We start from the raw sequence: 24,117 nt of genomic DNA on the forward strand, positions 1-24,117 counted from the left end.
AAGATCATTTATCATTTATATTTATATTTAGAGGTGTAATGCACTCCAGAATCTGACAGGTTGATTAGCTGTAGGCTCTAGAACAGTCATCTGAAGTGTTGTCATACAGTGTTATGCTGGAGTTCATCAATAGTCTTACATTTACTAACACAGACTATATCTGAAGAGTTTGGATGTAATTTTCCTCCTGTTGAAAAACGTCATAAGAACAATTTTTAGTGGCTTAATGTATTACTACAGTGTTATAAAAGTCTAAACACTTTATTGATATAGTGTACAACCAAGCACAAGTGGTCAGAACACAAATGAGTCACTATTAATAAAGTATTAAGCATTTCTCCCAAAGTAAAGTGTGTCTGAACCAGGTCCAAACAAACTGCCCAGCAAGTGTCAGTAGCTCCGCCCACTCTCCGCCCTTGTTTGGTTTCCCGCCGTGGGTGTGATGACGCGTGAACAAAATGGCGACGGTTGGCCACACCTATTTGTGGCTTCTTTTGCGCTCTTCAGAAACCTATGGGTGACGTCACGGACACTACGTCCATATATTTTACAGTCTAAGGTTGTAACCCAACATTGGATCAAATATGGTCAAAACCCAACATTGGGTTAATTTATTTCAGCTAAATTTTTATGCTCTACAACAACAAAGCATTTCTAGATTCTGCTTTTGCACAGCAACAAGCAGGCTGTTAATGGTGGCCTAGCAACATTAGTTTCTTACATCACATCTCAGACTGTTTTTTTTTAATCATATCTGTTAATAATATATTTAATTGTAATCCATTTAGTATTCTGGTGTCATGGTTGTCAGTTGGCAACTCTGTGTGGAGTTTGCATGTTCTCCCCATGTTGGCGTGGGTTTCCCCCACAGTCCAAACACATGTGGTACAGGTGAATCGGCTAAGCTAAATTGTCCATAGTGTATGTGTGTGAATGAGTGTGTATGGATGTTTCCCAGTGATGGGTTGCAGCTGGCAGGGCATCCGGTATGTAAAACATGTGCTGGATAAGTTGGCAGTTCATTCCGCTGTGGCGACCCCTAAATAATTAAGGGACTTAGCTGAAAAGAAAATGAATGAATGAATGAATTCAGTATTGTTCATGTTGACGTTCTCATCTCCCAGCATTTATTCCCCAATAATGACTCTACACAATCCTTTGTTTAACATCTTATACTTATAATTGTCAGTGATGGAAAATCAAACGCACAGTCAGCAGGCAGTTCGCTTCCAGTCTATTGTCCCGCAGGCCCATAGATCAGCTTGACAGAGCGTCTAATGTTGATTCCCACACAGAGAAGATCCAGCCGTCCAGCAGGTAGATCTCCATGGCCTCCCGATCCGCCGGGCGCCGCGGGATCCGCTCACCTTTGACATGGCCTCCTCAATGCCAGTTTGTTTTCCGATTGCTACGGTTCATCTTCACGCCGAGGCGGACAAACAGCGGTAAACAGGCCGCGAGCGGTTCAAAGGCGGAGCAGAAAGGCAGGGTCTCCACTTCAGCTGTGTTCACATGAGAATCAATCTGTTTTGAGTCTTTGAAGAGCCAGACGCATAAAGGAATAACAGGGGTCTGCTCTGAAAGGACAACAAGAAATCCGCCTGAAAGGAACTATATGACGAATATATGAAGGGCTTGGAGAAAATGATTGAACAATGCATGCCAACTTCTTAAATGCAACTACATTTTTGTAGAACTCTCCACAGATAACCCATTACTTTTACTGAAGTAAAAGGGGGGACAACATGAAGGAATTAAGTTAACTTAGTAGTTTTAACAAATCTAAGTGGATTTAAGATCAAGAATTGTGTTGTTTCAGCTCATTTTTAATAAGTAGTTTAAACAAACAGCAAACATACTTTTTTTTGTGGGGTGTACCATGCTGTCATTCTCAAATTGCATTACAAAAAAAACATGCTTTGCTTACTTAGAGCTGTGTTGTTTCTAGACCAAATAATTCAAAACAATTGTTAAATCAAGCAGCAATTGGTTGGCAATAGGCCAACGTCCAACCTAAAACCAACCAAATATCAACATCTAATGATGTTACAGCTTGATGTTGTGGGGACGTTACCAGTATGAAGCCTTTCAGACATTGGATTTTGGTTGCCATACTTGAATAAATGTTAGTGTTTGACGTCAATGTAATGCTGGTTTAAGATGTTGGCTCAACGTTGGATTTTGGTCACTTTCCTGACCTAAAATCAACTAAATATCAACGTCATTATTGGACATCAAAATAATGTTGGCCTTAGACACTGATTAGACATTGAATTTTGGTCACCTGACATCACAACCTACATCTAACCTAATATTAATGTCTTATGACGTTGTGTGCCTGCTGGGCAATGACTAGATGCACTACAGAATGTTACGTTTACACCATAGACTGTAAAATATATGGACGAAGTGTCCGTGACGTCACCCATAGGTTTCTAAAGAGCGCAAAAGAAGCCACAAGTAGGCGCGGCCAACCATCGCCATTTTGTTCGCGCGTCATCACACCCACGGCGGGATACCAAACAAGGGCAAAGAGGCGGAGAGTGGGCGGAGCTACAGACACATGCTGCATTTAGCTTGGACCTGGTTCAGACACCTGGTTTACTTTGGGAGAACGCTTAATATTTTATTACCTGTGACTCGTTTGTATTCTGACCACATGTGCTTGGTTGTACACTATATCAATAAAGTGTTTAGTCTTTTAAAAACACTGCTGTAATACACTGAGCCACTAAACATTGTTCTTATGATGTTTTTCAACAGGAGGAAAACGCAAATTACATCCAAACTCTTCAGATATAGTCTGTGTTAGTTAATGTAAGACTATTGATGAAATCCAGCATAACACTGTATGACAACGCTTCAGATGACTGATCTAGAGCCTACAGCTAATCAACCTGTCAGATTCTGGAGTGCATTACAGCTCTAAATATAAATATAAATGATAAATGATCTTAAATAAAACAAATACATGTATAGAGATGGTATATAAGTATATAACTTTACTCACATGGGAAACGGAGGCCCAGTGAATGGTTTGTGAGCACAATTAAGTGCACTCAGCATGCCATGCCATCTAATAATTGTAGAAAACAAGTCCAAAAGGCAGTTGACTGTGTAAAGCCACATAAAACATCACAGAAATACGATAAATATGCCGAGTTCAGTGGCTAATCTGCAGGATTCAGCTAAGGTGACGTGACGGCGACCAACGAGACCTAGCTGTCACTCAAGTGGCCACGCCCTTAATTATGCAAACTTAATATAACTTAATATAAAGGAAACCGATGAGTTATAAAAAAATTCACCCCCTCACAGTTGTCATGAAGGGTAATATTAGCTGTATTAACCAAAATCTTTTTTTGTAGCAGGCTGTAAACACCTTTTTTTCTGCTGTAAAGTTGGCCATTCTAACAGTGGGCTCAATTGAAATTTGCTTTGTTTTGGAGCCAGGAGCGGCCAGGACTAGCGGAATTTCGGATGAATTGCAGTTTTAGTTACTTCCGTATTGGCTTCCTGAGGGAGAGCGGGAGGTTGCCGTTTGGTTTACACACATCCACAAACTACATGTAAACACATCAGCTTTATACAGTGTAATACTCACTGCTCGAGTACTTTTGAATGGCTACTTTTTACTCATACTTTGAGTAATATTTACAGCAGATACTTTTACTCTACTCACACTACATGTTTAGGCAAGTAATGGTACTTTTACTTGAGTATGATTTTTCAGTACTCTTTCCACCACTGATAATAGACAGTTGATAAGCCATTAGTTAATAGTGAGAAATGGCGCTTAAACTAAAGTGCTACTGATACTTTATATATTTAAGATGATTTGAATTATCCTTCTACACACTATTATTGAATGCATCTAGCCGTTTGGTCTGACTCTCTGAGAGATGCTTCATAAATGAGATGCTGAGCTCTGGCACTCATGCATGAAGTTCAGCTCCAGGAGTTCAGCAGGGTGTTCATTTTCTGTCTGCGAGATCAGATATAGAGCCGACATAACTTACTCTTTTAACAACGCCTGTCTCTGAGAGATGCTGGACTGAGGAGTGTTTAACCCTTGAGTTCCAGACCACCCGCCAGTGCGCAGCGTTCACACACACACCAGTGATTTATACTCAACATCTTTACAGCAGACCTTGAGAAGCAGAGCAGCAGCATCCTCTCACACATGCGCGCACGCACACACACACACACACACACAGGCATAAAAAAAATAATAAAAATGAAATATATTAAAATAAAATAAATAAATAAATAAAACAAAATAAAATAAAATTCATTCACGTTCTTTTCGGCTTAGTCCCTTTATTAATCAGGGGTCGCCACCACAGAATGAACCACCAAAATAAAATAAGATAAAACAAAATAAAACCTATTTGTGCAGATGCAATACCCAAGCTGGGCTAAAAAAAACAATGATTAGAAAGAAAAAAAACAGATGTCAACAAACTGGTCAAAATGTCAAAATGTCACACTTTTGTCGTTTTAAAAATCTTCTTATGACATTCTACTACTGAAAGTGATATTATTATTATTATTACTATAATTATATTTTATTTTCAAAATAAATGCTTGTTGTTTTGATATTTATTTATCTGTGATGCAAACAAATTCCAGCAGTTTCTATTCCATTCCATTTAATTTCATTCCATTCCGTTTCATTCTAATCCATTCCATTTCATACTGTTCCATTAAAATCCATACCAGTTAATTCTATTCCATTCCATTCTAATTCATTCCAATCCATTCTATTTCATACTATTCCATTTCATTTTGTTTCATACCATTCCATTCCATTCTGTTTAATTTCTTTCCATTCCCTTCCCTTCCATTACATTCAAGGTTTTTATTCTATTGCATCCTATTCCATTCTGTTACACTCCACTTCATTCTGTTTCATTCCATTCCTTTCCAATCCATACTATTCCATTCCATTCCATTCCAATCTGTTTCATTTAATTCCATTTCGTTCCAATATATTCCATTCCAATCCATTCTATTACACACCGTTCCATTCTGTTTTAGTCCCTTTTTGTTCCATTCCAATCCATTCCATACTTTTCTATTTCATACCATACTACTCCATTTCATTCCATTCCATTCCATTCTATTCCTTTCCTTTCCAATCCATACTATTCCATTCTGTTTCATTTCATTCCAATATATTCCATTCCAATCTATCCCATTACATACCGTTCCATTCTGTTTTATTCCATTCTGTTCCATTCCAATCCATTCCATTCTGTTTCATTCCCAGCCATTCCATTCAGTTCCATTCCATTTCATACTATTCTATTTAATACCATACTATTCCATTAATTCTGTTTCATTCCATTTCATTCCAATCCATTTTATTTCATACTATTCTATTCCATTCTATTTCATTCCATTCTGTTCTGTTCCATTCTAATCCATTCCATTTTACACTATTTCATTTCAATCTGTTTCATTTCATTTCATACTATTCCATTCTGTTACACTCCATTCTGTTCCATTCCATTCCTTTCCAGTCCATACTATTCCATTCTGTTTCATTTCATTTCATTTCATTTCGTTCCAATATAATCCATTTCAATCCCTTACATACCGTTCCATTCTGTTTCATTTCATTCAGTACCTATCCAAACCATTCCATTCAGTTCTATTCCATTTCATACTATTCTATTTAATACCATACTATTCCATTAATTCTGTTTCATTCCATTTCATTCCAATTCATTCCATTTCATACTTTTCTATTCCATTCTATTTCATTTCATTCCATTCTGTTCTGTTCCATTCTAATCCATTCCATTTCATACTGTTCCTTTTTATTCTGTTTCATTTTATTTGATACTATTCATTCCATTTCAGTTCATTATTTTCCCTTCCAACCCATTCCAATCCATTCTATGCCTTTCCTTTCCTTTCCAATCCATTCCATTCCATTCAATTCCAATCCTTTCCCTTCATTCCATACTACTTCATTTAAATCCATTCCATACTACTCTGTTCCATCCCATACTATTCCAATCCAATCCATTCTATTCTATTCTATTCTATTCTATTCTATTCTATTCTATTCTAATCCAATCCAATCCATATTATTCTATTCCATTCCGTCATTCTGAGATCATCTGCCTTTGATCTGACCATCCAGAAAGATGACCACTGCAGAGATCAAAGAGGCCTCCATTTACATTTCTCACTTTATTTAGTTTTTTAGTGTTTTTACTCTCATTCCCACCACTTCCCCTTTAAATGACCTCGCATGGGCTCAAGCGGGAGCACAATCCGGCCGGATTAATAATTATTGGATTGGTCTGCTAGGTGGGGTCAGCGTGTGTCAGGCCTGATGAATGGAGCGGCGGCAGGTAAAGCAGAACTCTCTGTGATAGATGAGCACCCATGTTGTGCCCTTGACTGTGGGGGAGTGAGAACAAACAGCCAGAACACAAACACAGCCGATTAATTACAGCCCGGCACACAATAGCTGCTCTGAGATCAGAGAGAGAAAACGCTGACCTGCCATTGTCACTCAGTGCTCAAACAGAGTCCGACTGACACATAATGAAGCACCGCTGGACAAATGAGAGCGCGGCCCTTAACCTACATCTCAACACTGCCAGAGCTTCAATATCACTGCTTTAATGTCACACAGACACACTGTAAACATAGACGGCAAGTCAGAATACATTTCTACAGCTCAGTTAAAGCAACAGAACTAAACCAAAGAGCACAACACACACACACTCAATAAAACACACACATTGTAAGAGAAAAGAAAAAGCGAATAATGAAAAATGTGTGTGTGCACATGTGTGTGTATGCATGCATGCTTGTGTGTGTGTATACTGTATGTCTGCATATGCGTGTATGTCTGCATGCTTGCATTTGCTTGTATGTGTGTGTGTGTGTGTGTGTGTGTGTGTGTGTTTTAGCATGCATTTGTTTATGTATGCATGCATTTGTGTGTGTATATATATGTGTGTGTGCATGTATGTGTTTGTATACATGCCTGTGTTTGTATGCGTGTGTGTACGTACACAATGATGCATGCACACATTTGCGTGTGTGTGCATGCTTGCGCATGTGTGTATGTGTGTGTGTGTGTGTATGTGTGTGCATGCTTGTGTTTATGTTAGTGTGTATGTGCGCATGTGTATGTGTGTGTGTATATGCATGCATGCCTTTGCGTATGTGTGTGTGTGTATGCGTGCTTGTGTCTGTATGAGTATGTGTGTGTGTGTGTGTGTGTGTGTGTATGCATGCTTGTGCGTGCACGTGTGTGTGCGTGCTTGTGTTTATGTTAGTGTGTGTGTGAGAATGTGTATGTGTGTGTGTGTGTGTGTATGCATGCATGCCTTTGCGTATGTGTGTATGTGTGTGTGTGTGTGTGTGTGTATGCGTGCTTGTGTCTGTATGAGTATATATCTGTGTGTGTTTGTGTGTGTGTGCATGTACACGTGTCTGTGTGTATGCATGCGTGTGTGCATGCATGCATTTGTGTGTGTGTGTATGTGTGTGTATGCATTTTTGCTTGTGTGTGTGTGTGTGTGTGTGTGTGTGTGTGTGTGTGTATGTGTATGTATGCGTGTGTTTGCATGTGTGTATACATGTGTGTGTGTAAATATATATATATATATATATATATATATATATATATATATATATATATATATATATATATGCTTTTATGTGTGTGCTTGTGTTTGTTTGTGTGTATATGTGTGCGTGTGTGTATACATGTGTGTGTGTAAATATATATATATATATATATATATATATATATGCTTTTATGTGTGTGCTTGTGTTTGTTTGTGTGTATATGTGTGCGTGTGTGTGTATGCATGCTTTTATTTTATGTGTGTATGTATGCTTCTGTGTGAGTGTCTGAATGCTGTCAGTGTGTGTCTCTGCTGCGCTGCTGTCACAGTAGACAGTGTGTTGAAGTGTGTGTGTTTGAGCTCTGCATCCCCACAGTCATTAATCATATCTGAGACAGCACTGATCTGAGAACAGCCGGAGATCTTCCCTGAGGACACACACACTGACCCCAGATCAGCATCAACACACACCTCAAACTGACAAAACTCTTGATCTGCCATTACTGAACACACAGCAATCCGGCATCAGGAGGATACTGTACATCTACTGTACATCCGCAGGTCAAAGGTGAGATGCAACATTTGCTGTTGACATTACATTTAGTTTACAAAGAGCAATAATATACTAGGGCTCTACAATATTGGCAAATTCTGACATTGCAATATTTTATTTTGCCACAATATATAAATAGTGAAATAAATATAATATCACCAGATGATTTTAACAGCTCTATTTAGGATAATTTCATTCAATTTGATCAACTGGGATAATCAAGTCTTTTTCTATGCTGTGCATTGGTATAAAATATAAAAAATTACAAGCATATTTAAACACGACAGAGCAAAAAAAAATGCTTTATGATTTTCTGAGAAATCTAACAGTACTCAAGAACAGAAATTGAACAATCAAATTTAAAATGACATGGTCATCATTGTAAAAATAATTTAAAATAAACAAATAAATAAAAATAAGTAATTAAATAAAAAACAAATATTAAAAAACAAATAATACCTAAAAATTATTAAATAAATAATAAAAAATGATACACCATTAAAAAATAAAAAAAACAATTTAAGAAATAATTAATAAAAAATAATTGTAAAACAATAAATAATTAAAAATAAATAGCTTAAAAATAAATAAATAATTTAAAAACTAAAATTATAATTATTAAAAATTTTAAAATAAATACATAATAAAAAAGTTACATAAATAAATAAAAATAAATAAATAAGTAAATAAATAAATAGGTAAAAATAAATAAAAGAAAAAAATAATAAATCGTTTCAAAATAAACAAATAAACTAAAAATCTACTGAAAAAATTGTAAAATAATAAAAAATATGATTAAAAAATAATTAAAATGAATAAATAAAAATAAATAAATAAAGTTTAAAAAAATAAATAAATACATAATTTAAAAACTCAAAAAATATTATTCAATATTATTAAAATTAATGTATAATAAATAAACAAGCAAATTATTTAATAACATTATTATATTTTAATCGTTAATAAATAATATAATCCGGCGGTGTGACTATTTTGGACACACTCATTCCAATATAGATGCTCAAACAATATATTGTTCACCTCTATTATACACCAAAGCTGGGGAATGTAATGCATTACAATACTGAGTTACTCCCCCACTACTAAGAGTGACTAGTTGTGTTACTTTACAGTTACATCTTATGGTAAGTAATGCAATACACTACTTTTGAATTATTTCTGTCGTACTTATTCCTACATGGCTGAGGCTTAATCTCTTTGAAAACGAGGACTATCAAAATGCACATATTTATTTAGAAAACACTTACTTCAATGAACAGGAACATGGAAACACAGGCAGGACGAGGAATGGTGACAAATACACTATTGGATAAAGGACTAACCAAACTCAGGACATGATCAACCAGATAACAAACAGGGGTGAGACACAGGTGGAACTAATGCACATTAACAAAAGGCGGGAGCACAAAACAAAGGAATCACACCACATGACACCAAAAAGCGGGATACAAGACATTCAGAACTTACAGGGGTTTTTCTTCATTTTTTTTTTTTATAAATAGCGGAGCTCTGCTATTAAAAACACATTGTATAATGTACATTTACCTTTAAAAAACACTTAAAATAATAATGATGTAGGATAATGTTATCTTCTGAGAACTTCCTGATGGGCACACATGCCGTATACAGATTAATGACAGTGTAAAGCAGTGTGTTTGCTACTCTTGTCTTAGTGCAGTAAATCCCTGTTTCCTTTTATTCCATTATACTTCCAGCTCAGAAATGTAAGGCTCTGTCATCTAGCCTTCTCTCTGTTAATTCATCAATTACGTTATTTTTAACAGCTAATTCATTACAATAAAAAGTAATTTGCATTACATTTCTAAAAGAAAAAGTTACCTAAAATATTAAAATAACTGCTATTACTTGTAATGCATTACCCCAACACTGATTATGTACACAGTCAAGCCCAAAATTATTCATCAGTTCTGCAAATTCTGACTTAAAGTTTGTGTTCAAGTGTAAATAAGCTAAAAGAAATAACGTTTTCTCACAATGATGCTTCTTTTACATCATCTTATTATCTTTTAAGAGAAGCCTGTGTCATTTCCAGTCAAAAAGGAAACTTACTGGTTGAATAAGAGTAACTTTAAGTCAGAATTTGCCAGGAGTGTGAATAATTTCAGGCTTAGCTGTATATCTACTTTTTCTTGTGATCTCACTGAAATGTCAGTTGTCTATAGACGTCTATACATGTGTCAATCTTTAAATCTTTAACACTAGAAAGAGCGAGTCAGTCATTTTGACCGGTTTTGTAATGAGTAATTTATCAGCACATTTTCCCTCTCGACTCGTCACATATTGACCCCTTCTTTTCACTCTTTGACATTCGGGATACCCCTCTGGCGTCATTTTACCATGCACATGGTCCCCCATTGCTTTAAATGAGAACCTTTAGTGAATGTATTGCATTTCATAACTTTGTTAAATAAGTCCATTATACATTATAATATCATAACTATAGAACTGTATATAGAAGATATAGAAGTGTTTATTTAATTTTAACATAAGCTGTGTTTTTATACAAAAATGTGAATTTGTTTTTGTGCTTTTTATTTATTTATTTATTTATTTATTTATTTATTTATTTATTTATTTATTTATTTATTTATTTAATATTATTTATATTATTTAATAATTTTAATATTTTTTTTATTTTATATATATATATATATATATATATATATATATATATATATATATAATTTAGTTTTTTGTTTATTTATATTTTTATTTATTCATTAATTTATTATGTATTTGAATATTTATTTTATATTATTTGCATTATATATTTAATTTAGTTTTGTGTTTGTTTGTTTGTTTGTTTGTTTATTTATTTATATGCATTTATTTATATTTTAGTTTTTTGTTTATTTATATTTTTATTTTAGTTTTTTGTTTATTTACAATTTTATTTATTAGATTATTCCTTTATTTTTATGTATTTATTTATAGATTTATTTTACATTTTTGGTTTTTATTTATTTATATTTTATTTATTAGTTGTGTGCAGTGGGTAGTACAATCGCCTTACAGCAAGAAGGTTGCTGGTTGGAGCCTTGGAGTTTGCATGTTCTCCCTTTGTTGGTGTGTATTTCCTCCGAGTGCTCCGGTTTCCCCCACAGTCCAAACACATGCGCTATAGGGGAATTGATGAACTAAATTGGCCATAGTGCGTGTGTGGGAAGGGCATCCACTGCATAAAACATATGCTGGATAAGTTGGCCGTGGCTACCCCATAATAATAAAGAGACTAAGCTGAAAAGAAAATGAACGAATGAATGAATATTATTTATTTATTATTTTACTTATAATCATAATTATATTTATTTTATTTATATATTTTTATATTAATTCTTTCATTGCCTAGGGAACAATAATAATAATCATGTTAAATAATAATAATCATAATCATTTTTAAAAATCTTGTTTTTGCAAGCTAGCCATATTTTTTCCAGACCAATATTTTCTGTTTTTGTGCTGTTTATTTATTTATTTATTTATTTATTTATTTATTTATTTATTTGTTTGTTTGTTTGTTTGTTTGTTTGTTTGTTTGTTTGTTTGTTTTATATTTTATTCATTATTTTATTAGTTTTTTTTGTAGTTATTATTTTGTTTATTTTATATATTTTTTTAATTTATTTTATTATTTTATTTAATAATTTTATGCATTGATTTATTATTTATGTATTTATTATTTTATTCGTTTCATATTTTATTTAATATTTTCATATTCATATTTATTTATTATTAAATTTATTAATTAATTTATTCTTTTGTTTTTTTATTTATTTTTTATTTTCTATTTATTTATTTTCTATTTCCATATTTATATTATTTATTTATTTATTTATGCATGTATGTATTATTTTTATATTCACGTTTATTTATTTGTTTATTTATTTTTCATTGCCTAGAGAACAATAATAGTAATCATAATAATCTTCAGCTGTACATAAGGACCTAAAATGATGTCATGTACACACACACACACGCACGCACGCACACACACACACACTTACTAATCGGTGTTAAAAGTCTTGTTTTACACACTAACCATATTTTTCCAGAACAATCGTTTGCATAGAGATGTGCAGTAATTCATCAGAGCAGATTTCCCTCAGTCAAAGGCTACAGCGGAGAATAAAGAAGATAAATGCAGAGCAAACACTCACACACACACACACACACACACACACACACACACTTCTGCCGTCAGTATTAGGCTAAATGAATTATGATGTCTTTAACTAACTGACAGATTACTGAGCTGCTTGGATAGAGCTGTTTTCACACTCGGCGGGCCCTCTGGGGACGGGGACGCAGTCGTCCTTTCGCCAGAGCTATTTTTCACTCAATTTATCTCCAAATGATGGCTAACCCGGGCTGTGTCCCCGCGGGCCGGCTTTATGCAGTGATTAATGGAGCTGTTTGGCGGCTCCACCTGAGGGACGCGGGACAGGTGTGTGTGATGGAGACTGGCACATTGACGGAGCCCAGATCAGCTGCTCCCAGATCAGTGTGTACAGCAGGATCCATCTGTAAAGAGAGAAGACACAAGAGCTCACAAAATCACACACACATGCACACTTTTAGGAGGGATTTTCTTTCGTGTGAGTTTATTATGTGATGTGATGTTGTGTTATTATTATATTTTATTAAATAGCTGCTCCCAGATCAGTCTATACAGCAGGATCCATCTGTAAAGACACACACACACACAATTTTTTTTGTGTGTGCGTGTGCATAAGTTTATGTTATATGTTGTATTATATTTTATATATTTTTAATTATAATAGATTGAAATAAATTATAATATAATATAATATAATATAATATAATATAATATAATATAATATAATATAATATACAAAATAATTAGATTTAAATATACTATAATGCAACACAATGCAATTCAATGTAATGTAGTAATTTATTGTAATACAATATAATATAATGCAATATAATAATTGGTAATAATTTAAAATAAAATAAAATAAAACATAATATAATATAAAAATATAAAATAATTAGAATTAAATATAATATAATATAATATTAAATTAAATTAATTATATTATTTTAATTATTATATTATTTTAATTATTATATTATATTATATTATATTATATTATATTATATTATATTATATTATATTATATTATATTATATTATATTATATTATATTATTTAAAAGCTGCTACATCATAATAGTTTAATGTTTTACCAGCAAGTTTTAAGAAATGGGAAAATAGGGAAACAAAATGGGGAAAAATAAAATAAAATAAAATAAAATAAAATAAAATAAAATAAAATAAAATAAAATAAAATAAAATAAAACCATATATAATCATCAACATTGGTTTTAATCCATTTTTTAAAAGTGCAAATTCTTGTAGAAATCTATAATTTTATTCATTCATTAATTTTCCTTCGGCTTAGTCTCTGATTATCAGGGGTCGCTACAGCAGAATGAATCACCAACTATTCATATGCATATGCTTTACACAGCAGATGGCCTTCCAGCCGCAAATATATTATATTATATTATATTATGTTATATTACATTACATTACATTACATTATATTATATAATATAACCAAATTATTTCACAATATGATTTAAAAGGAGGTTTAAGGAAATAGGAAAAAAGGCTAATAAATTTGGGGAAAATGAAATAAAATAAGATAAAATAAAACCCATCAACGTTGATTCGAATTCAATTTATAAAAATTAAAAGGTCTTATGATTTACAGTAATATGAGTCCATTATCAGTGATGCAAAATGTTTACATGTGGGAACATTATGTTGCTAATTGTTGTTTAAGTTGTTGGAAAACTTTATTAAACCATTGCAGATTTTGCATAGGTAACAGCAAGCATGTTAATACATGATGATGATGATGTAATGCCAATAACAAATGAACACACTTTAATTTAGTCAATAAAATGCAAGAAGAATTGATTTGAAGAATTGAAGGGACAAATAATGAACGACTGTTCCTGTCCCGATAAACCAATCACTCACATCTGAAATGGCAGCCTAATTAGTGGACCATAATATTATTTTGAATATGCCAAGCTGAGTGGCATCGTGTGTGTGTGTGTGTGTGTGTGTGTGTGTGTGTGTGTGTTCCGCTCGATCAAACACAGCGTTACAGCACAGATGCTGGTCGGACAGTAATCAGATTAGGACTCTGGACAGGTTTACGGGCTCTCGCTGTCAGCTTCACTTTGTGTTCGGGTGATCTGATGTGGCTCTTATAGTGATTAATGAGTGTGTTAATGTGTGTGCATGTGGCGCTGGTGCCAGTCAAACACACACACCGTCATCATCATCATCATCATCATCATCAGTGATGGTTAACAAAAACACTTCATCTGCCGGACAAGTCAACAAAAACATCAACAGTGGCGTTTCATGAGGCTCAAATACTGCACTGTAATAATTCATGCATTTATTTTCATTTCAGCTTTGTCCCTTTATTAATCTGGGGTCGCCCCAGCGGAATGAACCGCCAACGTATCCAGCATATGTTTTACACAGCGGATTCCCTTCCAGCTGCAACCCTTCACTGGGAAACACGCATACACACAAATTCTCTCTCTCACACACACACACAAACACACACACGCACACACACACACACACACACACACACACACGCACACACACACACACACACACTATGGACAATTTAGTCTATCGAATTCCCCTATAGAGCTTGTGTTTGGACTGTGGAGGAAACCGGAGCACCCGGAGGAAACCCACGCCAACATGGGAGAACATGCCAACTCCACACAGAAACACCAACTGAGCCAGCTGGGACTCGAACCAGTGACCTTCTTGCTGTGATGCCACAGTGCTAGCCATTTATTTAAGGTAGCATTATTACACATGTGCTGTGTACTTACTATTGTAATTATGAATAATTATGCAGAAATACATGCAACTAACCTTAAAGTGCTTTTAAATAAGAAAGTTGGTTGAACTTAATTCATGGAAAGGTTGTCATAACTAACTTTAAGTTTTAAAGAATGAAAGCGTTCCACGTCAGCCCTCCTCGGTGATAAATAATCTGCAGAGATATGAAGTGTACAGTAGCTCAGGGACTGTCAGTGGGTGCTGATGCATATTCATCTGCAGCCCCATGAAACCCAGGCATCAAACGCCATCAAGTTTCCCCCTGAGCATCAATTCACACAATAGCATTTCTGGCCCAGTCCACAGCGACCAGTGCCTTTGTCTATGTGTGTGTGTGTGTATGTGTGTGTGTGTGTGTTTACTTTGCACACTGTATAAAAAAAATAAAAATAAAAGCTGGGTCCACACAATTCCTTCATGTTGTTCCAACACTAATCGATTAAATTGATTTAAAGTTTTACAACTGTATGTAGATACCCCTCACCCTCCCCACACACACACACACTTACAAATGAAGCGTCCTCATAATTCAAAGCACTTAAAAGTCATGCTTAACGAGATTTTGACATTTAAAAATTCCCACAGCTTTCCTGTGAGGGTTGAGTTTGGTGTAAGTGTGGGGTAAAACCATATAATAAGCATTTTGTACTGTATAAAATACATTATGCCTTGCCTATGGAGAGTCCTCATAAACCACCAAAACCAACATTTGTGTGTGTGCTGTTTTGGGTGGTTTACAGGTACAGAAATGTGTATAATTACATGGGAATGACTGCGGTATTACAACATTGAGGTGGTTTATGAGAACATGCCTTGCGTCCTCATAATTCAGAACACTTAAAAATCATGCTTAATGGGGTTTTGACATTTTAAATGATCCACTGTGTTTCTTGTGAGGGTTGGTTTTGGGGTAGGGGTGTGGTAAGGCCATATAATAAGAGTTTTGTACTGTATAAAATCCATTATGCCTATGGAGCGTCCTCATAAACCACCAAACCAACATATACGTGTGTTTGTGTGTGTGCTGTTTTGGGTGGTTTACAGAAATGTGTATAACTACATGGGAATGACTGTGGTATTACAACATTGAGGTGGTTTATGAGAACATGACTTGTGTCCTCATAATTCAGAACACTTAAAAATCAATGCTTTATGGGGTTTTGACATTTTAAATTATCCACTGTGTTTCTTGTGAGGGTTAGTTTTGAGGTAAGGGTGTTGTAAGGGCATATAATAAGAGTTTTGTACTGTATAAAATCCATTATGCCTATAGAGAGTCCTTATAAACAACCAAAAGCAACATTTATCTGTGTTCGTGCTGGTTTGGGTGGTTTACAGGGACAGAAATGTGTATAATTACATGGAAATGACCATGGTTTTACGACACTGAGGTGGTGTATATGAACATGACTTGTGTCCTCATAATTCAAAGCACTTAAAAAACATGTTTAACAGGACTTTGACATTTAAAATTGTCCACAGGTTTCTAGTGATGGGTGGGTTTGGGGCAGGGGTGGGTTAAGGCCATATAATAAGTATTTTGTACTGTATAAAATACATTATGCCTTGCATATGGAGAGTCCTCATAAACCACCAAAACCAATGTCTTTTTGTGTTTGTGTGTGTGTGTGTGTGTATGTGTGTGCTGTTTTGGGTGGTTTACAGGAAGAAATGTGTATAATTACATGGGAAAGACTGTGGTATTACAACTTTGAGGTGGTTTATGAGAACATAACTTGTGCCCTCATAATTCAAAACATGTAAAAACATACTTAATGGGGTCTTGACATTCAAAATGATCCACTGTGTTTCCTTTGAGGGCTGGGTTTTGGGGCAGGGGTTGAATAAGACCATAAAATAAGAGTTTTGTACTGTATAAAATCCATTTTGCCTATGGAGAGTCCTCATAAACCACCAAAATCAACATTTATCTATGTTTGTGCTGGTTTGGGTGGTTTACAGGGACAGAAATGTTTATAATTACATGGGAATGACTGTGGTATTACAACATTAAGGTGGCTTATGAGGACATAACTTGTGTCCTCATAATTCAAAGCACTACAAAATCATGCTTAACAGGGTTTTGACATTCAAAATTATCGACAGTGTTTCCTGTGAGGGTTGGGTTTGGGGTAGGGGTGGGGTAAGGCCGTCTAATAATCATTTTTCTACTATATAAATTACCCTATACATATGGAAAGTCCTCATAAACCACCAAAATCTACATTTATGTGTGTGTGTGTCTCTGTGTGCTTTATAAAAAGCGATTAGTTGACTTAAAAAAAGAGAGCCTTATAATTAGGTAAACAAACTGTGTGCATAATTATGAAAGTTAAGTCAATGGAGTTTACTGACTATTCTTAAGTGAAATCAAGTTGTTGATTTTAAGGTAACTGGTTTACTCAGGCTAACGCAGATCAAATCATATTTTGTTGCAGTGGGTTGTTCACCATAAACGTCCTGCAGCACTGGACTCCACAATGGCCCGCGGCGTTTACAGCATCATAAATCAAAGGTTCGGGCCGCGCGAGAGCAGCTGGCACATTTGCAAATAATTGTAATTATTAATCATGCTGATTTCACAGCCTTCAGGCGGGTGCTGGGCGATCTGTGCCCTGGCGCCAGGAGATGGGCTCCGGACGGGACGCCGCTCTCTTTGATGAGACACACACACAATAACTCCATAGCAGAGAGAGAGAGAGAGCGAGAGAGAGAGAGAGAGAGAGAGAGAGAGAGAGAGAGAGAGAGAGAGAGAGAGAGAGAGAGAGAGAGAGAGAGAGAGAGAGAGAGAGAGTTGAAGTCAGAATTATTCGCCCTACTGTCATTTTTTCCCCAATATTTTCCAAATGATGTTTAACAGATTCAGGAAATTTCCACAGTATTTCCTCTAATATTTGTTCTTCTGGAGAAAGTCTTATTTGTTTATTTTGGCTAGAATAAAAGCAGTTTTTAATTGTTTTAAATGCATTTTAAGGTCAATATTATTAGCCTCCTTAAGCAATATTAGTTTTAGATTGTCTCTAGAACAAACCACTGAAATAAAATGACTAATTACACTAACTTTACCCTAATTACCCTAGTGAAGCCTTTAAATGTGACTTTAAGCTGAACACTAGTGTCTTGAAGAATATCTAGTCTAATATTATGTGCTGTTCCTCAGTTCCAGTCACTGCAGGATAATGGTGAATTAACAATTTTACTTGCTTCTTTAGTAGCTCATCATATTTATAAATGCCACAGATTTAGGGGTACAGAGTGAACACATCTGCATTAGTTGTGCAATTTGCGTTTTTATAAAAATATATGAATGTATTTCATTGTTTTATAGTGTGTATGAGTGTTTCCCAGTGATGGGTTGGGCATCCACTGCGTAAAAAGTATGCTGGATGAGTTGTAGGTTCATTCCGCTGTGGCGACCCCTGACTAGGGAAACTAAGCTGAAAAGAAAATGAATGAATGAATGAATGAATGAATGGATATGTATACTGCATGTGTTTATTTCCTCTATGTATTTATAATAAACATTCAGTCGTGATCACAAAAGTTTTTTATGATTATTTGAGTAAGCTATAAAGAGTACACAGCAAACAAATAAGCAACACAAACACATGAACATACAGCAGCATGAGGAGATCATATCTAAATAATCAAAAAAATTGAAAAAGTCTTTGGTAAAAAAAAAAAAGTTTAATTTTGTATTGTTTTTGACCTGTATCGCAGCCAGCCAGCAGGAGGTGCTCAACTATCTTGGCTTCACATTTCAGGACATGTGCTGTACAACTGGTCTTGCACATGCATCGCTCAAAGGCAGAGGCAAGTTTTCAAATATTTTTAAATTGATTTGTTTATTTTTTTGTTTGTTATTTTTTTATTTAATTTAATTTAGGTTTGATTCATTCATTCATTCAATTTCTACCGGGGGCCAGGTCTTGGGGGCAGCAGTCTTAGGAGAGATCCCCAGACTTCCCTCTCCCCAGACACTTCCTCCAGCTCCTCCAAGGGGATCCCGAGATGGTTTGATTCAGTATACTGTATGTATATATATATATATATGTGTGTGTGTGTGTGTGTGTGTGTGTGTGTGTGTGTGTGTGTGTGTGTGTGTGTGATTGTACAAGTGATAATAATTACGATTTGGTACAAAAGCAGCATCCAAGAAAAGTCTATAGTTCCTCCTAATCTGGAGGAATTTTAGTGTGTGAAGGACAAGGGCGCAAGTCTAAGCAGAACAACCGTAATCTCAGACCCCTCAGGTGGCGCTGCATCAAGAATCCTCATTCATCTATAAGCCAGATCACCACATGGACACAGGACTACTTTGGCAAACCTTTGTCAAGTACCACAATACGGAGTTACATCAACAAACGCCAGTGAAAAACTGTACTGTGCCAAAAGGAAGCCCTATGCTAACAGTGTCCACAAGCGCTGTTGACTCCTCTGGGCTCAACAAGACAATGCAAAACCACATTCTGCACACATTACAAAAAAGAGGATACAGGTACTTGACCGGCCTGCCTGCAGTCCTGACCTGTCTCCAATAGAGAATGTGAGGCGACAATGAAGACCATGTACTGTTGCTCACCTTAAGACTAGTTTGCAGGAAGAATGGGACAGCTGAAACACTTCATCACTTGGTGTCTTCAGCCCCTGAACGTCTTTTAAGTGTTTTGAAAAGGAACGGCAACATTACAAAGTGAGAAACGCATTAGTGACGCAACCTTTTCTGATTTGGGGTTGTATGACTATAGTACTTTTTAATGAAATCTTTCACAATCCATAATGAGCTTTGATTCGCAAGACCTCAATACATGCGAATACCATGGTGAAATCACCGCTTTCCATAAGGCATACGGCTTATATTAACTAATTTCCCATTATCAGCTGAACAACATCTCAACTCATTAATTATGAGTTTAAACGCATTGCAGACCACATCATCTCATTTCCATTCAGAAACACACTGTTTGAAGGCACGGCCAGTGAAGCAGATGTGTGTCCGTCTGTGTGTGTGTGTGTGTGTTTCTGCAAGTGTAAGAGCCAGGAGAAAGAGCCGAGGCTTTCACATCTGCGTGCTGCTGTTGATCTGCTGAATAAAGTGAGAGAAATAAAGTGTATCTCGTCCTCACACACACACACACACACACACACACGCACATGCGCAGATGTCAGTCCTGAACATGCCAACAGTGTGGGCGTGAACCAAACTCACAGCAGACATGTGTTTCTTACTGCGACAATATTTGATTTTCATTAGCAGCTAACACTGAAGGACGCTCCCCAGACTACTGCAACTCTGTCTGCTTCTTGATCAACCGTCTTGTCAAGTATTGGTCTTCTTCAAATAATTACCAATTGCTGTTTTCATAACATAATAGTGGTAATAACAAATGTTTAATTTTGCAGATTTATTTCTGTGCATAATTTTGTGGGGTGTGGTTTTGAGAGTGTATATATAGTGTATACACTATAGTAGAGTAAACATAGAATGGAAGTCAATGGGGCAAAAACGGGCACCAACATAACCAAAGGGGAGTCAAATTGGTATTGTGTATTGTTAAAAAAATTTTTTACCATTTTTTAATGTGTGTGTGTGTGTGTTGGGAGGGGGGGCTATTTACAGCATAAAATATTTTATGTTTTTAAAAAAAGTCCTCATAAACCACCAATACCAACGTGAGTGTGTGAGTGTGTGTGTGTATAAATGTGTTTGTGGATATATGTGTTTATGTATATGTGCGTGTTTGCATGTGTGTGTGTGTAGATGTGTCTGTGTGTATTTTTTTATGTGTGTATATATATGTTCGTGTATGTGTGGGTGTCTGTGGGTATATGTGTATACAAGTGTGCGTATATATGCATATGTTGATTTGTGTGTCTGTGTGTGTTTGCATAGGTGTATGTGAGTGTGTATTTTTCTGTGTATATATATATGTGTGCGTGTTTGCATGCATGTGTATGCGTCTATATATTTGCATATATGCATGTGTGTATATTTTACTGTGAATACATGATTGTGTGTGTGTGTGTGTGTGTGTATATATATATATATATATATATATATATATATATATATATATATATATATATATATATATATATATATATATATGCGTTTGTGTGTCTGTGTTTCTGCATGTATTTATATGTGCATGTGTGTGTATTTTTCTGTATATACATGCATGTGTATGTATGTGTGAATATATATATATATATATATATATATATATATATATATATATATATATATATATATATATATATATATATATATGTGTGTGTGTGTGTGTGTGTGTGTGTGTGTGTCTATATATCTGCCTATATGCATGTTCGTGTATGTATTTTTCTGTGTAAATATGCATGCGTGTGTGCACGTGTCTGTGTGTATGTATATGTATATGTATGTATATATGTTTGTGTTTCTTTGTGCATGTATTTGTATATACTGTATATGCTCTCTCTCTCTCTCTCTCTCTCTCTCTATATATATATATATATATATATATATATATAAATAAGTAAATGTGTTTGTGTGTGTGTGTGTGTGTGTGTGTGTAGTGAAAGTGCTCCTCCAGTGTCCTGCAGTGTTGGGTGGAGCAGCAGCAGGACAGCACCTCCTCTCCGCCAGCAGCTGATGGATGAGCCCTGAAGCTCCAGCAGATCCTGCATAACACTGGAGCAGGAGGAAGAGTCCAGCTCCGGCTCTAATGAGGTGCTAATAGCAGAAAATCACTCTCTGCTCTCCTGCTGGCCAAAGACAGATGTGTTTGCTCTGACTGACGGATCTGACGGCCCGCTTGATTAAAGCAGACCATGTATTGTTTGTGTGTGTGTGTGTGTGTGTGTGTGTGTGTTTATTATTCCACTCTTCATACTTATAATCCGCCAGACACTAAATATAATCCTTCCCAGATGGGAGATCCTATTATTGCGATTACTGACATCTACAAACAGAGAAATCCTCAGAGCAAACTTATGAAGCCTTGATGAAACTTTGGATGAAGTTTTAGTGTGAGATGATTAACTCTGCAAATAAAACCTCTCACACTTTATTTTAAGGTACAATTAGAGATATCATATGAATGAAGTATTAACTAAGAGTTTTACCTCAAACTGCCCATTTAAAATATTGCTTATTTTAATTGAGTATAGGTATTGTTGGGTATTATTGGTGGCTCAGTGGTTAGCACTGTAGCCTCACAGCAAGAAGGTCGCTGGTTTGAGTCCCGGCTGGGCCAGTTGATGTTTCTGTGTGGAGTTTGCATGTTCTCCCCATGTTGGTGTGGGTTTCCTCCGGGTGCTCCAGTTTCCCCCACAGTCCAAACACATGCGCTATCCGCTTGTTAAGTGGTGACGTGTTTGTGACGTATGTAATACCGTTTCCGGGTCCAAGCCGCCACTCATTTGAGTGGAGAAATCATTTGTTTATGATCACGTTTTATTCCTATCACACATTAAAGTTAATTTTATATAAAGTGTACACAACAATCTCTGGGCTTGCTGCATAACAAATACCAAAATTTTAACAATTTATAAAAAAGTAATCACTTTCTGGCCATCGGATATTAGGCATGGACATATATACTGCGATCGTGATTTTCAAAAGCCTTAAATCGCTTTGTAAACGTTTATTATTACCATTTCATGAATCTCCCCATTCAGCTGAATAGAGCGCTTGGACCCGGAAGCCGCTTCGCGTGACGTCACACTTAACAAGCGGATATGGGAATTGCTTCACTTATTCGTTTTCCTTTGGCTTTGTCCCTTTATTAATCTGGGGTCAGGATGAACCGCCAACTTAACCAGCATATGTTTTACACAGCGGATGCCCTTCCAGCTGCAACCCATCACTGGAAAACATCCATACACACTTATTCACCTGTACCACTAATGTATTTTTTTGTTTATTTTATAGATAACTCACCAACAAAAAAATAAATAAAAATTCATTCATTCATTCATTTTCTTGTCGGCTTAGTCCCTTTATTAATTCAGGGTCGCCACAGCGGAATGAACCGCCAACTTATCCAGCACGTTTTTATGCAGCGGATGCCCTTCCAGCCTCGACCCATCTCTGGGAAACATCCACACACACACATTAACACACACACACTCATACACTACGGACAATTTAGTCTACCCAATTCACCTGTACCGCATGTCTTTGGACTGTGGGGGAAACCGGAGCTATTTTGGGTTTTTCATCTAATTTATTAGTTTATTTTTTATCTTATGAGGTAACATTCATTCATTTTCTTTTCAGCTTAGTCCCTTTATTAATGCGGGATCGCCAACAGCAGAATGAACCGCCAACTTATCCAGCAAAATAATCTCTGTCATTACGATATCATTATCATGACAACATGCATTTTTTGATTGCACTAATAATCTATTTCATTGGCGGATTTCTAAAAATGACAATAGTTCTGTCGGATTCACACACACACGTCAGTCAATGCCTTGTCAATCTCACATCAATAACTATAATGTGTGAAATCAGGCAGATCTTGAGGCACATTTAGAGTCAGTGTTGAGTGACAATAATGTGTTTGTCAATATATCCAGTGTGTGTGGTGGTGGTGGTGGTGGTGGTGGTCGGGGGGGGTGTGAGAGAGTATGTGTATTGTATACATGTGTGTGTGAGACCTAACAAAAGTCTTGTCGCCTGTCCAAGCTTTAGGATCAACAGATAATATCTTGACTTCTAGTTGATTATTTGAAAACAGAAGTGGCTTATATGAAAGGCCTCTGTTGTTTGAGCACAATAAAATCTGATCATGCCTTGATGTTGACAGGACAGTGCGGTCTGACTCTGCTCAGACTAAAGTCTCATCACTGAACAGAAATAATGTCCAGTATAGAATATAAAGTCCTGCTGCAGTGGAGACAGAATGAATATTGTGTCTGACTCCATCATGAGCTTGGAGGACTGCATCCATACATCTCTGACATGACTCACATCACTGATTAATAAAGTCATCTGGAATGAAGAAGAAAGCCTTCAGCAGGATCCCAG

General features: G+C 35.6%; 1 protein-coding gene and 2 long non-coding RNA genes across 4 annotated transcripts in view; 1 reads left to right on the forward strand and 2 right to left on the reverse strand.

The window, feature by feature from the left end:
- The window catches only part of tnfaip3 (tumor necrosis factor, alpha-induced protein 3), a 254,770-nt gene that overhangs the window by 77,794 nt on the left and 152,859 nt on the right, over positions 1–24,117 (forward strand). The gene's annotated exons all lie outside the window — the stretch shown is intronic.
- LOC147834087 (uncharacterized) lies at positions 1,158–9,501 on the reverse strand. Its single transcript, XR_015505689.1, has 2 exons — positions 9,423–9,501; positions 1,158–1,577 (listed from the first exon to the last, which is right to left on the reverse strand). It is a non-coding gene; the product is annotated as an uncharacterized LOC147834087 (long non-coding RNA).
- Positions 12,160–24,117, reverse strand: part of LOC141377092 (uncharacterized) — a 69,831-nt gene continuing 57,873 nt past the window's right edge. For both annotated transcript variants that reach the window (XR_015505663.1, XR_015505662.1), the window contains one exon: positions 12,160–12,717. This is a non-coding gene — a long non-coding RNA (uncharacterized LOC141377092). The remainder of the gene's footprint in view (positions 12,718–24,117) is intronic.

Source organism: Danio rerio, chromosome 13, assembly GCF_052040795.2.
Source record: "Danio rerio strain M-AB ecotype USA chromosome 13, GRCz13ab, whole genome shotgun sequence".
Taxonomy (NCBI): Eukaryota; Metazoa; Chordata; class Actinopteri; order Cypriniformes; family Danionidae; genus Danio; species Danio rerio.